This window comes from Pinus tabuliformis, chromosome 7 (assembly GCF_031772625.1).
Source record: "Pinus tabuliformis cultivar Carrire ecotype Pingquan chromosome 7, CPIR1, whole genome shotgun sequence".
NCBI classification, from domain to species: domain Eukaryota; kingdom Viridiplantae; phylum Streptophyta; class Pinopsida; order Pinales; family Pinaceae; genus Pinus; species Pinus tabuliformis.
Window position 1 is genome coordinate 1,207,873,169 of NC_142293.1, and position 17,899 is coordinate 1,207,891,067.

The following is a 17,899-nucleotide window of genomic DNA, read 5'->3' on the forward strand; positions in this document are numbered from 1 at the left end:
CTATGAGTCCTGATCAACAAACATATGTATCCACTCTTGGAGTTATGTAAGGGCCTAAGAAAAATGTCATAATTATTCATGTACTCCAACTCCATTTGGCCAATTAACTTTTCTTTGATATGATCTACCTTGAGACAAGTGAAAAAATGAATCGAGGAGATATAAATGATATTATTTATGGCTCATCTAACTAATTTTACGATGGCAAGGGTCACCATTTTTTTTGGCCAAAACGTCCTATCTTTTTCTCTATAATTTGCTGACAGATAATGGTAATGGGATATAAGAAAATTGGATATCATTCATCTCCATCATGCCTTGTTCCATCCTATCTCCTTTGTTGGCTAAATTATCTACTTATTTATTCAAATGTTAGAGTATATCAAAATAATTAATCTCATCAAATAGGCTCAATTGCATATTGATTCTTGATAGTATGTTGTGAACATCATTACCTCTAATTTCCTTAAGTTTCAGAACTTGTTTGATTACCAATATTGAATATCTGAATATCAATAATCGAAGGATTCCTTTGTCTATGGTGATTTAAATACCTTTCTAGAGAGTTAAATATTCTTCTTGTTTGTTTGTCATAGTTCCCAAACCCCAGACAAATTTTGTCTCTCTTTGTTCATCGGGGAGAAGGATTACTCCTCCTGATCCTCGAAAGCTAGTTAATTTTTTATTTATTAAGTGTAAAGAGGTATTGAATATTTTGAGCTGTAGACTTTGTTTTGAATGTAAAATGTAAGAAAATATTTCTAAATTTAAAGATTTGTTCCCTCCATATTTGATTTCATGTTGATTCTTTATATATATGTGTGTGTGTGTGTGTGTGTGTGTGTATTCTTATATATTCTTATTTTTGATTGAATTAAAACCATCATCATACATATAGCTAGACATTCATAGCCTAACTAATAGATAAAATGGCCCTTTCCCGATCATTTTTCTGGTTAATTTTGTCTAAAATCATAAATTTAAGTTGTTTGATCTGCAAAGATCGAGTGTCTCAGGTTTTTTTTTTAGGGTGTTGAATCCATTTATGCATTCAAAAGTTTATTTTAAACAACAAAACTTACAATCTCACAACAAATTGTATTTCCAGATTTTGAACAAGGAAGTCATTCATCTATTAAAGTTAGACTATGCCTAGCTACACATATGCACATGACATTCTTGTTTGAAATTTTCATAATTTTTGTATTTAATTTTTTAATGAAGATGATGCTTTACATCCACTGAGACCAATATGGTCTATCGAACCTTAAGAATGAAAGAGATTAATTGAGATTCTTTAACACTTTATTTCTATAAATGAAAAGAAGCAAGAGAAGTGTTCCCAAATTACCATTGTTATGCTGACTTAACAAACCAAGAAGGTTGGTAGTGTGACAAATATTTTGAAAGTTAGAACGGATGTGAATAAAAGTTGGATAATCAAAGAGAAAGTGTGTTTCATAAATAACCTTCTTAGTATCACATTTGTGTAATATTCTTTCATCCTATATCATTTTGGGAATTGACCAGCACATAGTTTCAATTTGAATCTCACGAGAATTATTTATTCTCTTAGAAATGTTCATTTTCTTCTTGACACTAGTCAAGATAGATATATAATTCTGGTTTTCAAGACTAGGTTCGATCACCTCCTTATAATAACTTAGTTTCCTTTATTCCCACTAACTCTTTATCACCACAAAACCTATCATTAAATTTGGAAGTAATTCATAATGTTAATATTATGTTTATCATTCAAGATTATCTCCTCCTTTATCCCCAGTGGTCTAGCCAAGGCTGGGCATTTTTATGCCATCCTCGCTTGAACCAAAGGTGGGGCTTTTGTCTAGAATTAGAAGTAATTTTAGGAAACCTTTTGGCTTCCATGTTAAATAAATTGTTAGTATACATGATATACCTATTCATAGCCACACTTTTAATGGGGGAAATTCTAGTTTCAATCAAGAGGATAGGGTAGGGAGTATTTCCTTTAATCTTGATGTTGTAGGTTATAAATTATTTTTGGATCTGCTCAATATTTCTCCATGACTCTTTCAATATACTACAACCCAAAACCTCACATCCATATAAAATAACACAGGTTATGAGAGTCTCAAAGGGGAGTTTTTTTTTCTTCCAATTGTAAAGATCTATTGACTTACAATTGTTTTCAAGCCCATAGTAAGATTTTCATCCTGTATTTATCCTTTTCTCAATGTTACAATTCCAATTGAGTTGATTATGTATGTTGATTCCTGGATATTTGTATGAAGGAAATTTCTCCAAGTAGTTATTATCATAAATTAAATTAACCTAGGTGATATTTTTAGATTTAATTATAACGACTTTAGTCTTGTCATTATTGACAATCGTACCCATCTTGGAGTAGAAATCATGGAGGATTCTTAGTTTCTTGTCGAGATCATCATGGATCCTTCCCAAAAGAACAATATTGTTAGCATAAAGGAGAAGAGTTATGACCGTACCTGTAAGCATAGGACCATTACACCTATCATCTTCCAAACACCTTCTAGCTTATCAATGTATATGCCAAAAATGGTAGGGGATAAGGGACACCCTTGCTAGACTATGATATTGCATTTAATTTCATCCAAACAACCATTGGTGGTTTGAATCTTGGAAATAGCATTTTCATACAAGCTAGTCATAACAATCCTCAACTCGAGAGGAACCATTATCTCTTTTAGCCTCTTCCATATCTTTTCATTAAGAACAATGTCCAAATCTTTTCTAAAGTAAAAATAAAATAGAAGAGATCAATTTTATTATTGTAACATTCCTTTGAAATAATGCTAACAGCATCAATATGGTACATATTTGAGTGATGTCTTTCCCTTTAGTAATTTTACCATGGATTTTTCCAAAGGCTAATCTTCCTTTTCCAGAATAAGTCTATACAACTTGGCTAAAATGTGGCTAATCATAATGATCCTTTAATTAGACAAAATGGTTTTATCACCACTTCTAAAGATAGGAACAATAAGGCTTTGCCTCCAAGTCTCATGGAAGCCTTGCTTCATTTCCAATTTGAAGAGCTTATGTATGCGAGGGATGAGGACAAATCCTCCTATTTTAAAAATTTCAGCTTGATAGATTACAATATCCCTAGCTCTCTTGTTAGCAAGATTCTTAACCCCAAAACTAACATATTCCAAAGAGAAGATATCCTACTCTATAGGAGTGTTCAAAACGATGCCCATGGCATCAGGGGATTCATAATGGTTTTTAAGGATATCCCAATTCTTTAAAGAAATCAAATTCTTTTCTTTCATTTTATGAATTAGAATTTTCCGCCAAAACATTATGGATCAATTTTAGAAAGGTGTAGTATATGCTCTTGCTCCCTATTTTTATAATATATTTTCTTCCTTTTGGTAAGAGTTTTTTAAATATTTATTTTATAAAGTTTCATGATTTCCTTAAGAGCATCCCCAATTATTTTTCTAGAAATTTTAAAATCATTATATGTAACATCTCTCCTACCATCCCTAGCTGCTACTAAGGGTAGAAGGAGGTAGTTACTATGATGACCCGAACTCCAAAGTCTAATTATGGAAGTGAGGTCTAATTTTTTTCGATCTTTTCCATCTACTTCAAAACTTAAAATGGATAACATCATCGTGTTTGTCTTGTTGAGTCCTTTCCAACAATATGAAGTTTTCTCCAATCCGAATACAAGATCAAAATATATGTCCGATCAAGTCCTGGCCAATCAGATAGTGCCATGACATTGGGCCTGCCATGTGGCACCCACATGAACCCCACTTGGGGTTCCAATTCATAGGCCACATTGGTGCTACTGACCCACTCATGCTCATTAAACCGAATAACAAGGTCCAACAAATAATGCATGGTATAAATATATATTACATATAATACATGACCATGGGTCCTTATGTAGTTTGGGGTCAACCTTCTTGGGTGAAAATACAAATGTGATTTATACAAGAGCCCTAAACCTTGACATGTCAAACACACGATAGACCTGACTCTCATATCAGCCTCGACCAATGATCCTGCCTGACTATGCTACCAAATTCAACTAGTTGATTATCCTAACCCGAGAACTATTCCAAGGGCTTGATCATGCCTGAGCCCCGACTTTCTCCTTGATCAAACCAACTCGACCCCCAACTAGCAGGTCTTACTTGAATCGCTTAGGGTCTAACTTGATTATGTGTCTCAACTCGCCAACAAGGCCGAGTGGCCCGACCTCCGACCTAGCAGGTCCCACCAATGATTTGAAGCTATTTTGCAAGCTTTTTAACACTTAGAAATTTTATGAATTGTTTTAACTTTCACCCAGGCCTGAACCTTATGCTATGCTCCTATGTGCTAGGCTTAAATCTTGCAACTTTATAAAATCTTCCTTACTCCCATGGCCATGTAAGTTGTGGTATGATGCACCCATGCTATTACTGAAAAAAAATGCTAAAAAGAATAAGTAATTTACCCCCATAGTTCTCTGGGACAACATTAAATATTGGGGCATTAATGAACCTAGAAAAATGGAAAGGCATGTGTTTAAATTCATTTCACAAAACCACTAGGAACTTAACTAGTTCCCCATCTCATATGTTTAGATGAAATCCTTTTAATTTATAATAACTCATGTATCTTGAGCACATACAAAAATAAGAACAATACATGTGAATATCCATATTCTGTCAATTTCATGGACAAACACAGATCTTCATTTTAACAAAAAGGATTTTACTTATCCTCTATGTTCAAGTAGATAGATTAATTTTATGCCCACAATGACACCAAGGCCTTATAACAATTATATTCAAGCAAACAAACAACTCCATGCACAACAATAAGCATTAGAGTGAACCATTCCTCAATGTTGGGATAGCCAAGTGAATCAGAATATTAAATAAACATATACCTTCAGTGATATTAAAGGATTATTCAAACAAGTTATCCAACAGTATCTACGCAAGGGATCTAAGCCCAAAATCCAAACCCAGGATTGAAATTCTAAATCAACCCATTTCACATATAGACTCACGAATGAAATACTAAATCCACTTTAAATTTAAATTGTTTCAATTTTTTGTTATTAGACTCTTAAGTAGAGAACAATATGAACAATAAAAAAATTATCTAATTTTATTTTGATGGTTTGACATGTGAGGGATTTGAAATTGTATGCTTTTATTTTATATCCTCTCTCTCTCTCTCTCTCTCTCTCTATATATATATATATATATATATATATAGAGAGAGAGAGAGAGAGAGAGAGAGAGAGAGAGTCTCTCTCTCTGTCTCTCTCTCTCTGTCTCTCTCTCTCTCTCTCTCTGTCTCTCTCTCTCTGTCTCTCTGTCTCTCTCTCTCTCTCTCTCTCTCTCTCTCTCTCTCTCTATATATATATATATATATATATATCTATATATATATATATATATATATATAGAGAGAGAGAGAGAGAGAGAGAGAGAGATAGATAGATAGATAGTTTGACCTACAGGAGTGGTTTACATAATACTTCCCCCATGGGCTATAATTATATAATTTTATTGATAGATACATATTTATATTATATATGAATAATTTTTCATATAAGCAATTTTTGATGAGCTCATGTGTGTGTGTGTGTGTTTGTTTTCTTTTTCTTCGGTAATCAAATAAATAGGCAAAAACTACCACTATATTCTTTGGGGCATATGACGCAAATCGAACCTTTACATTTGGGGGAACCCTCCATAGATAAGTTACTTTTGGGGGAATTGAACCTTCGATCTCTTACTTTATCCAATACTTCATTTCACAACTATTGCCAACTGAGTGACACCTGAAAACATCATATCATATATGTTTTATAAAGATACTTATTTTATAAATAAATATTGATGAATCATACATTTTTTTCAATTGAAACTATTTCATATTGTTAAATACAATGATTATGTTACCTAGGTTTAAACTTCTACTAATAACATATTAAGCGAACTTGAACTTGAACTTTGTTGCTTTTGTAATGAATTATAACTTCAAAGTTAGAAATAAGTTGATTTCTTTTCTCAAATATATTATATAAATCATCCTTATTTTATAAATAGAGCTATCATCACTCATCGACCTAATGACTACACTATTATATAAAACACACTTAAGCATGATTCATATGACTACACTATTATAGAAAACATACTTAACCATGATTCAATGGCCATATAATTCAAAGTTGACTCGAGCAAAATGAAGTACAAATAGTGTTCAAAGTTCGACTTAAGAAAGCAGAAATGGGAGGCAAATGAGAATGTGGTACACCATTACGACAGGGGGAGTGTCATTAGTAGGAAGATTCTATGCATGGCCCACCACTAACTACACTTTTTCAATCAAAAATTAAAAATGGCAGAAAAGAGGATTGCAATTCAAAGACAAAATCCATTTTTTGGGATCTTTGCAGTTTACTCAGACTTCATACAAAAGCTGAGTTTATGTCTCCTTTTGCAATCAATTGATGGATGTTGAAATTGATATTACACTCACATGAAATTTATTTTGAACTCACATTAGTTTGAGAGATCCATGGTTCAATTCTTTTTCAATAATTGTACTTCAATCAAACTAGAGAATTTTTCTAATAATGATAATAATAACAATAGGAATAACAATATTTCCTCTTACTTGATATTTGAGAATAAGTTTAATTGGTCAAGTTCCAGTGGTTAAATAACCTCTCTATTGAGAGGTCACGGGGTCAATTCTCTTTGAACCTCTTAAGGTTAGGTTCCTTGTTAATAAACCAGGAAGCAATTATCTTTTGAGTCCTCTAACAATGTTTTTATGGACATAGCAATCATTGATCTTCAAAGTCTGTGAACCACATTAAAAAAATAAAAATAAAACATCTCTCCTTATTTTAAACTTCCAACAAATTAATTAATTTCCTAAACTCGTGAGAGATTGATGGTTTCATCATTTCTATCCTCTAAATTATTTATCTAGACACTACAAACTTCAATATGCTAGTATGGTTATTTGGTAAGATAAGTAATTGCTAGATCCCTACCCTTAACCATTAGAGCACCTTACCAAAAAACCGTGTGTTAAATTTGGATTCAGATTGATTATACTTATTCAGTATTTCAAATTATTGAAAGAATTGTTTAAAAAAAATAGAATCAAGATTCTTATAATCTGAACCAATAATTTATGGAGATTAAATTTTACATAAATTAATTGATATAGATTTTATTTTTTCTATTAAAATGAATTTCATTAAGATACCTGTCAATTATATATGTTGATATGGTTCGTTAGGAAGAATTTACTAAATAAATCATTTAAATAATAATAAAAATTACTTCTAAGAAAACCCATTGTGGGGTAGGGGATATATTGGGTAAATTATTAAAAAATGTAAAATTGAAAACTACATTGCTTTAGAAAATTATCTATAGAATGAGGGAAAAACTACACTAAAATAAATCTCAACATAATTAAAACGTTCAAATTAGTTTCTATTAGGAAAATAGTGTCAAATACACAACTATGTATAAATTTCAATCATGTGTTTATGGACATGAATTCTCATTAATATGTTCATGAACTTTGATAACACTAAATATGTTGATATGAATTATGACTAAGTTAGGCATAACTTATGATGTAAAAAAGCAAAATACTGACATTAAATTTTTCTATTTATCCATTTGTCTATGGATGGAATGTTGTAGACCTCTTCGATTTTGTGTCCATATTCTCCCACAACATAGTTTGAAATGCATTGATAAATACATTGTCTCTATCTAAAATGATGCTCATTGATATCCCAAATTGCACCCAAGATTCTTCAAACAACAAGTTTGATGCTTCTTTTCTTCTGATGGTCTTTCTACAGGGCATAAGAATGCACATATTGCTAAACTTATCAACTACCACAAACAGGTACTCATGTACCTTCCTATAGGTTGGCAAACTTTCTATAAAGTCCATGGAAATACTTTCCCAAGGACGAGTGGGTATAAGTAAGGGACAATATAGACCATGTTTCCTATTCCTAGGATGACTAGTACAACAAAGAATACTACGTCTAATGAAACTAGATACCTCTTATTGCATCTTAGGCTACTACACATACCTTTGAAAATTAGCAATTGTCTTCCCAACACCAAAATGCCCTACAACCTTAGAGGTGTTAACCTTTCCAATCAACTGCAATCGAAATCCTTTAGGAACACATAGCTTGGCTATCTTATGGAGTAACCCATTCTAGAGATGATAGTCGATTGTGTTATCACCATCATCCACATGAGTTTGGCCGAACTGTTGATACACCTCCATGAAGTCCCCATCCTTTTAATATGCCACTATGTATGTAGCATGGGTGAAAGGATCCATGTGCTTTTAGGTTCCCAGATCTATGATTTTTTATGCAGGTGGCCTTGAAAGTATGTCATCCAACTTGTTTATGTTGCCCTTCTTGTACCTGATTACTGAATGGAACTATTGTAAAGACACCATCCACTTTTATTGTATGGTCTATTGTAACTCACTTTGAGCCTGCAAATACTTTTGTAGTTAGTGATATATGTGGATGATTATCTCATTTCCCATCAAATAGTGTTTCCATTTTTTTAAAGCTTGCATTTAGACATAGTGCTCATTTTCATAGGTAAGGTAGTTGAGAAGCAACCCATGAAAGACTTCATAATGGTAGCATATAGCCCTTCCTCCTTGCTACAGGACTACTCCCATAATATATCCACTTGCATCCATCTCCACTTTAAAGGAATGATACGATTTTGGTAATGCAATAACCAATGCTACACTAAATTTTTTCTTCAACACTTCAAAGGCCTTATGTTGAACCTTCCTCCACAAGAAACTCTTACCAATTTCTATTATTCCTTAGGTACTTTTCTACCCCAAGAAAAATCCTAACCTCAAAAACATGTGTCGGAATCAAACACTTCATGATGCCTTCCATAAGCTCCCCTTCATCATTCACATAGCCTAAATACACCAAAGAATGATGTGAAAACACACATTTCTTGAGATTTGCCAACGTTTTATGCTTCTTCAAAATCTATAGCACTTGCATCAAGTGTGAGATGCATTCCTTAGATTAGGGAAATTTTGAGGTCTACAATGGGCCTCCTAATGAATCTTATAAAATAATAATGGAAATAATAAAATAAGATTAGATTCCATCATCAAATTTTAGAGGGGAAAAACAAAAAGCTAATTTTTGAACTCGTATTTCCAACTTGTCTCCCTATGGTTTTCCTCAAAATTCAAACGGGAGCACTTGTTGGATGCAAAATTTAATTCCTCATCCAAGGAGTACCTATGTTGCAAAATTTCGATGGACCCTTCTACATCAAAAATGAGAAATACATGAAAAAACATTTTTCATGTATTTCTCATTTTTGGCGTGGAAGGGTCCATCGAAAGTATGCAACATGGGTACTCCTTGGATGAGGAATTAAGTTTTGCATCCAAAAAGTGATCCCACTCGAAATTTGAGTAAAATTGTAGGGGGATAAGTTGAAATTACGAGTTGAAAAAATAGTTTGTTTCTTTTTTTTTTTTGATCATTTTACTTTTTTACTCCAAAAATGGTGAATCATCCCCCATGGTTGACATCATCATTTTGAATCAATTCGAATGATCCAAGAGGTCAGTGATCAAAGGAGCATGCGAAGTTAAGCTAGGAGGAAAAGTGCGTAGTAAAACAACAGAAAGGCCGAAACCTTTTAAGAAGAGCAAAACCACAGAAGAACCGAAGACTTAGCGTAAAAACTAAGTAAAAAGGAGGTGCAAAGGAGTAAAGTGTCAGTGCTCAGTAGCCGTTGGATTTGGAAGATCAACGGTCTAGATCATGCCACATGAGGTAGAGTTGAAAGATCGCATCAACGAAGTTTAATGAAGGAAGGCGGGGTTTATGTAAGAAAGTGGATTTCGGGCGGCGAAGAAACCATAAGTGACATTCTTCCACTTGGCTCCGATTCCATTAATCGGAGGATATGTAGCACAAGGATGTGGGAGAACACTGCGTATCGGGTGGTTAAATTCCGTGCTCATCATCTACCCAAAGTAAATAGAAATCGTCAGATTTAAAGGAGGAAGATCGACGACAGAGGGTCATCATTGTGTTTTGTTGATCGGGTAAATCGACAATCAGAGAAGGCGAATATCAGAAGTTAAAGTGGAAAGGCTCAAAGGAGGCAGACCTAATGATAACTATAGTCATGGTTGTAATGTTTTTGAGATCCACTTATGGGTGTTGGAGCGGAGTTTTAATGTAATTCCTTTGTATTATATAAAGTGCATGGCCGAGTCTCTTAATGCAAAAGTGGCGTTAAGGATTCTGATAGTCACATATCAGAGTTAAAGAGGTGATGATATATATATATATATATATATATATATATATATATATATATATATATATATATATATATATATATATATATATATATATATATATATACATATATATATATATATATATATATATATATATATATATATATATATATATATATATATATATATATATATATATATATATATATATACATATATATACATATATATATATGGTGTGCATGCAAAGGAGCCGATTGCGATCAACGATAAAGGTGGTGTCTTGGGATCTATGCAGGAGTTGTACGAAAGGTGGAAAAAGGTGTGTTATGCACATAATTCCTTTATAAAAGGGTTTAGAAGGAAAATAGCGCCGATAGAACATTTCATGCGATATAACATATATGAACCAAGGTTTTGAAAGGGAAAGGTTATATATGTGTGGTTTAAGGGTTAATAAAGGTTAACGAAGGTTTCTACGGGGTGATAGAGTCCTGATAAGAAGGATATAATGGAAGACTTTAATAAATGGGTAAATGAAGGCTTGAGGATTGATTTAACTCCCAATAGGAGGTTTAAGCGAGGTGATTGGTTCCGATATAAAAGGAACTGTTGCTAAAAGGGCCTTAATCATGTATGGTTGAAGATTTGTCTCCTTTGTGAGTCAAATACCTGGGACAGATGCATTTATGTATTGTTATGCATATTGTGGGTATGTGTGGGGGTAACCCTGCATCATTAGTGGTATTAGAGCAGAATTGTAATTAAAACCGTTGGGGTTAAACAGAACAGAGAAATTCTATGTGAAAGAATTGAAAGCAGAGTTATGTGTTAAGCTGTTTATGGAGGCAAGGAAGGATCAGATTCTAATCTGACCGAAGGAAGGCACACAGAGGTGATGTGTAGCAGAAATTGCAGATGAAAGAAACAGAGGATAATCCATTCAAAGTACAAGTGGAAGGGTGAAACAAGATCATGCTGAGATCTTGAAAGTTAGGTAATATGTTTTGTTTTAAATTGAGAATGTGTGTTTTTACGCTAATGCACAAGTGATAGCAAGAGAAGCTTTGAGAGGAGAACCAGATGTGTTCTTGAAGACAGAGTAAGGAAAACACTCTGATGGAGAAGTGGCAGTGAACCTAAAGAATCCAACAAGAGATTCGATAGAGAGGATAGTTGAAGTGTTCTCAAGAGAGAGTGAGAGATTGCAGAAGCCTAGAAGGAGAAAAGGAGTTGCTCAAGAGGAGGTTCCAGATAGAGGACCATGCTTACCAAAAGACTGAGAGAGGAGAGCTTAGTGAGGTAAGATTGCAGCGAAGAGGACTAGTTGTTGCGAAGGCTTGTTGTAGATGATTGAGGAGCTCATGAATAAAGAGGAGAGGAAGATGACTACTGATAGTCATAGCGGAGGTTCAGAGAGAAGCCACAACAGAAGAAAGATGAAGAAAGAGGATGCCAAGGCAAATGCCAAAAGGATGAGTCAAGAAGAAGTTGACCAGGAGATTGCAAAGTTAAAAGAACAACTCGATGCATTAAGGAGGATAATTGAGGAAAGCCAGAGGCTAGGTTGGGTATTGAGGGAGTGGAATGAGATGCAGAGAAGGCTACAGCAAAAGAAAGTAAAGTGGCTGATGGAAATAGTTAAGGAAGTTGAGTTAGAAATAGAAGAGCACATTTGTGAACCAGAACAGGGAGAAATTTCGGGAGAAAGTGAAGATGAAGACTTGAAGACTGAAACTTCAAGTGAGACCAAAGGGTTACATGATTTTAAATCTGAAAATTTGTGTATGTTTGTAGGTGAAACATGTAAAGAAGGACAATTTGCTGATATTTTCATAAAGGAGGAAGAAGACAAGCAGAATCTAAATTATGTTATGGAAGAAGATGAGATAGATAGGTCTCATATGCAGTTGGAAAAGGATATCAAGCAACCAAGTGAAGGTCTTGAAGAGATTGAAGAGGAAACCATCAAAGAAATTCTAAATCATATGAGGGATTTAGAACAACAAGGAGATATGATGGCTGAAGCATCCAATGAGACCACAGGGTCTTATATTCTTAAAACTGATAGTTTTTGTATGATGGCAGATATTGCAGGAGAAAAGCAGCCTTTTGAAGATATCTTCAAAGTAGATGAAGATCTAGAAGTAAAAGGTGACAAAGAAAACTTCTCAGAAGAAGAATAATTTGACTTCATACAGAGGGAAAAGTCTATGGATGAGTCTATAGAAGCTGAGATAAAGGAGAATGATAATGCAAATGGTGAGACAAGGATAGCTCTTGGAAAAGATAAACAACAAGAGATCAAAGGCAAGCTTGAAGAGGAGACTATGTTAGCTAAAAACATAGTAAAGGATCATCAATTCACTATGATGATAGGCATAGTGGAAATAGCCATCGAAGTTGTTGAGGAAGAAGGACATCTACTGAAGGATGTTAAGAAGGAAGGAACCTATGCAAAGGATTTAACCTTGGGAGGAAGAACACTAATAAAAGAGTGTTTCACAGAGGATGAACAATATTTTGAAGCTGTCAAAAGCATGGAGAAGTATCTTTTGGAAGATAAAAAGAAGTAAAGGAGGATGAAGAATGTCTCTTAAATGAGAGAAGCAGTGGATTATTTCAGCAGAAAGAACTTAGGATTGGAAGTGATGATGAAATACTTGCAAAGTGTCACAAAGAAATTGCATTTCTGGAATAATTACTGAAAAATTAAAAGTATGACAGTATGACTGTAGAAAAAGGAGTTAACTACAGTGGAAAAGGGAAGGAAGACATCATTAGGATAGATGATGTGGAAGAGAGACTAGTTCACAGTCTCATGACTTCTTTTGAGAATTCAAATCAGCATATTGATGTGCTAACAAAGGATAAATAAATAGTGCAGCAAATTGAATTGTTGCTGAAGGAAGATAAGGCACATAAACCTTATGTTTTTAATTTTAACAAGTGTTTTGTGAGTGCAGGTTTTGTTGCAGATGCTGGAGGAAATTTGGCATAGATGAGAAACTAAATAAATATGAAAGAAGAAGATTCCGTGGAAGAATTCAATCCATGGAACAAATATGTTAAATTGCTGGAGAGGATGTTGGATAGTCATGATTCAATACAAAAATTGGTAATCAGGAAAGAGGGTAAGGATGATAGGGAGGCAGTCAACATAGCAAGCAAAGCAAAAGTTGGAACAAGAGCAACAATAACAGAACAAGTAAGGAACCAACAACTACAAACTAAAAGTAACCAACAACAGATTGAAGAGTTAGTAGACAACAACAACAACCTGAAGCAGAGAGGAAGAGGTAAGAAGCAGAATATGGGCCAGCCTAAAGATGTGTTGGAAAAAGAGATTGAAGAAATGTGGCAACTGATGATGAAGAAGTCCAAATGGAGGAAAATGGTAGCAGCAGGAAGAAAGATAAATCAAAACTTGAACTTGATTGAAAATAAGAAGATGGAGTAGAAGACAGCAGAAGTGCAACATCAACAAAGGAACAATACATTTGGGTAGTTACAACACAAAGAGTGGAATCCAGGAAGACAAATATCAGAAGACACATGATCAGGAGATCATGAATATTTTTTACTTTGGGAGTCTGATGCAGGAGCATTCAACCCAAGAGAAAATAATTCTAATTAAGTAGACATAGGGGGTCATGTATCTTTAGAGAAGTTAGTTTCCTAAGTCTCAAGTTAATGTAATATTAGGCCTTTAAGTTATTTAATTAGATAATGAGAGGAAGTTGTAAATTCTCTCAAATAAATGAGAACCTGAGTGGGCAATAATGACAAAAGAGTCTGAAGTCAATTAGGACTCTTTAAGCAGTTCCATGATTTGAGGAACTAAGGAGAGCTTTTAGGAATTAAATGGAGATTAGAAGTGGACGTAGAGGATAGAGGATTTATTAGTTAGTTCCGTGGATTTAGGAGTCGAACTATGATTAGTTCAACAAAACTTTCTGGGATAAATGTAAGCCTACGGGAAGAGCTCATGGGAGAGGCCATAGATATCGAAGATCAGGCCTATGAGAGACAAAGGTCTCATTCTATAATCATTGATGATATTTATTAATACAATCAACTCAATTCCGAGTTGGAATGTGTGTTTCGAGTGTTGAATTGTTTACAAATTCGTAGGTTTTGTAACAAGGGTTGCAGGCAGAGTTCTGTAGAACACATAGAGGGAGGAAATGATATAGAGATTTGTAATGGATCATTGAATCCATTCGAAGGATCCAAGAGGTCAGTGATCAAAGGAGCATGCGAAGTTAAGCCAGGAGGAAGAGTGCACAGTAAAACAATAGAAAGGCCGAAACCTTTAAAGAAGAGCAAAACCACAGAAGAACCGAAGACTTAGCATAAAAACTAAGTAAAAGGGAGGAGCGAAGGAGTAAAGTGTCAATGCTCAGCAACCATTAGATTTTGAAGATCAATGGTTTAGATCATGTCACATGAGGTAGAGTTGAAAGATCGCATCGGCGAAGTTTAACGAAGGAAGGCAGGGTTTATGTAAGAAAGTGGATTTCGCGTGATGAAGAAACCATAAGCGGTATTCTTCTACTTGGCTTTGATTCCATTAATCAAAGGACACTTAGCACAAGGATGTGGGAGAAAAACATGTATCATGTGGCTAAATCCTGTGCTCATCATCTACCCGAAGTACATAGCAACCATTAGATTTAAAGGGGGAAGATCGACGGTAGAGGGTCGTCATTATGTTTTGTTGATTGGGTAAATCAGCAATTAGAGAAGATGAATATCAGAAGTTAAAGTGGAAAGGCTTGAAAAGGAGGCAGATTTGACGATAACTATAGCCATGGTTGTAATGTTTTTAAGATCTGCTTATGGGTGTCAAAGTGGAGTTTTAATGTAATTCCTTTGTATTATATAAAGTGCATGGCTGAGTCTCTTAATGCAAAAGTGGCGTTAAAGATTCCGATAGTCACCTATCGGAGTTAGAGAGGTGATGATATATATAGTGTGTTGTGCACGTGAAGGAGCCAATTGTGATCAGCGATAAAGGTGGTGTCTCGAGATCTGTGAAGGAGTTGTACGAAAGGCAGAAAAAGGTGTGTTATGAACATAATTCATTTATGAAAGGGTTTAGAAGGAAAATAACGTCGATAGAATATTTCATGTGATATAACATGTATGAACCAGGGTTTTGAAAGGGAAATGTTATATATGTGTGGTTTAAGGGTTAATAAAGGTTAAAGAAACTTTCTACGGCATGATAGAGTCTCGATAAGAAGGATATAACAGAAGACTTTAATAAATGGGTAAATGAAGGCTTGAGGATTGATTTAACTCCCGATAGGAGGTTTAAGCGGGGTGATTGGTTCTGATATAAAAGGAACTGTTGCTAAAAAGGCCTTAACCATGTATGGTTGAATATTTGACTCTGTTGTGAGTCAAATACCTAGGACAAATGAATTTATGCATTGTTATGCATACTGTGGGTATGTGTGGGGGTAACCCTGCATCATTAGTGGTATCAGAGAAGAATTCTAATTAAAACCATTGGGGTTAAATAGAACAGATAAATTCTATGTGAACGAATTAAAAGCAGAGTAATGTGTTAAGGTGTTTATGGAGGCTAGGAAGGATCAGATTCTAATCTGACAGAAGGAAGGCACACAGAGGTGATGTGTAGCAAAACTTGGAGATGCAAGAAATAGAGGACAATCCATTCAAAGTACAGGTGGAATGGTGAAACAAGCTCATGCTAAGATCTTGAAAGTGAGGTACTATGTTTTGTTTTAAATTGAGAATGTGTGTTTTTACACTAATGCACAAGTGATAGCAAGAGAAGCTTTGAGAGGAGAACCAACTGTGTTCTTGAAGACAGAGTAAGGAAAACACTCTGATGGAGAAGTGGTAGTGAACCTGAAGAATCCAACAAGAGATTGGATAGAGAGGATAGCTGAAGTGTTCTCAAGAGAGAGTGAGAGATTGCAAAAGCCTAGAAGGAGCAAAGGAGTTGCTCAAGAGGAGGTTCGAGATAGAGAACCATGCTTACCAAAAGACTGAGAGAGGAGAGCTTAGTGAGGTAAGATTACAACGAAGAAGACTAGTTGTTGTGGAGGCTTGTTGCAAATGAGTGAGGAGCTCATGAATAAAGAGGAGAGGAAGATGACTACTGATAGTCATAGTAGAGGTTCAGAGAGAAGCCACAACAGAAGAAAGATGAAGAAAGAGGATGCCAAGGCAAATGCCAAAAGGATGAGTCAAGAAGAAATTGACCAGGAGATTGCAAAGTTAAAATAACAACTCGATGCATTAAGGAGGATACTTGAGGAAACCTAGAGGCTAGGTTGGCTATTGAGGGAGTGGCATGAGATGCAAAGAAGGCTACAACAAAAGCAATGGCTAATGGAGAAACTCAAGGAAGTTGAGTTAGAAATAGAAGAGCACATTTTGACCTAGAACAGGGAGAAATTCTCAGAGAAAGTGAAGATGAATACTTGAAGACTGAAACTTCAAGTGAGACCAAAGGGTAACATGATTTTAAATTTGAAAATTTGTGTATGTTTATAGGTGAAACATGTAAAGGAGGAAAATTTGTTGATATTGTCATAAAGGAGGAAGAAGAAAAGTAGAATCTAAATTTTGTTATGGAAGAAGATGAGATATATAGGTCTCATATGCAGTTGGAAAAAGATATCAAGCAACCAAGTGAAGGGCTTGAAGAGATTAAAGAGGAGACCATCGAAGAATTTATAAATTATATGAAGGATTTAGAACAACAAGGAGATATGATGGCTGAAGCATCCAGTGAGACCACAGGGTCTTATTTTTTTAAAACTAATAGTTTGTGTATGATGGTAGATATTGCAAGAGAAAAGTATCCTTTTGAAGATATCTTCAGAGTAGATGAAGATCTAGAAGTAAAGAAACTTCTCAGAAGAAGAAGAATTTGACTACATACAGAAGGAAAAGTCTACGGATGAGTCAGTATAGAAGTTGTCATAAAGGAGAATGATAATGCAAATGGTGTGACAAGGATAGCTCTTGGAAAAGATAAACAATAAGAGATCAAAGGCAAGCTTGAAGAAGAGACTATGTTAGCTGAAAACATAGTAAAGGATCATCAGTTCAGTATGATGATCGGCACAGTGGAAATAGCCATGGAAGCTGTTGAGGAAGAAGGAAATCTACTGAAGAATGTTAATAAGGAAGGAACCTATGCAAAGGATTTAGCATTGGGAGGAAGAACACTAATAAAAGAGTGTTTTGCAGAGGATAAACAATCTTTTGAAGCTGTCAGAAGTATGGAGAAGTATCTTTTGGAAGATAAAAACTCTAAAGTAAAGGAGGATGAAGAATGTCTCTTAAATGAGAGAAGCAGTGAATTATTGTAACAAAAAGAAATTAGGGTTGGAAGTGATGATGGAATACTTGCAAAGTGTCACAAAGAAATTGCATTTCTAGAATATTTACTGAAAAATTCATAGTATGACAGTATGACTGTAGAGAAAGGAGTTAACTACAGTGGACAAGGGAAGGAAGACATCATTAGGATAGATGATGTGGAAGAGAGACTAGTTGACAATCT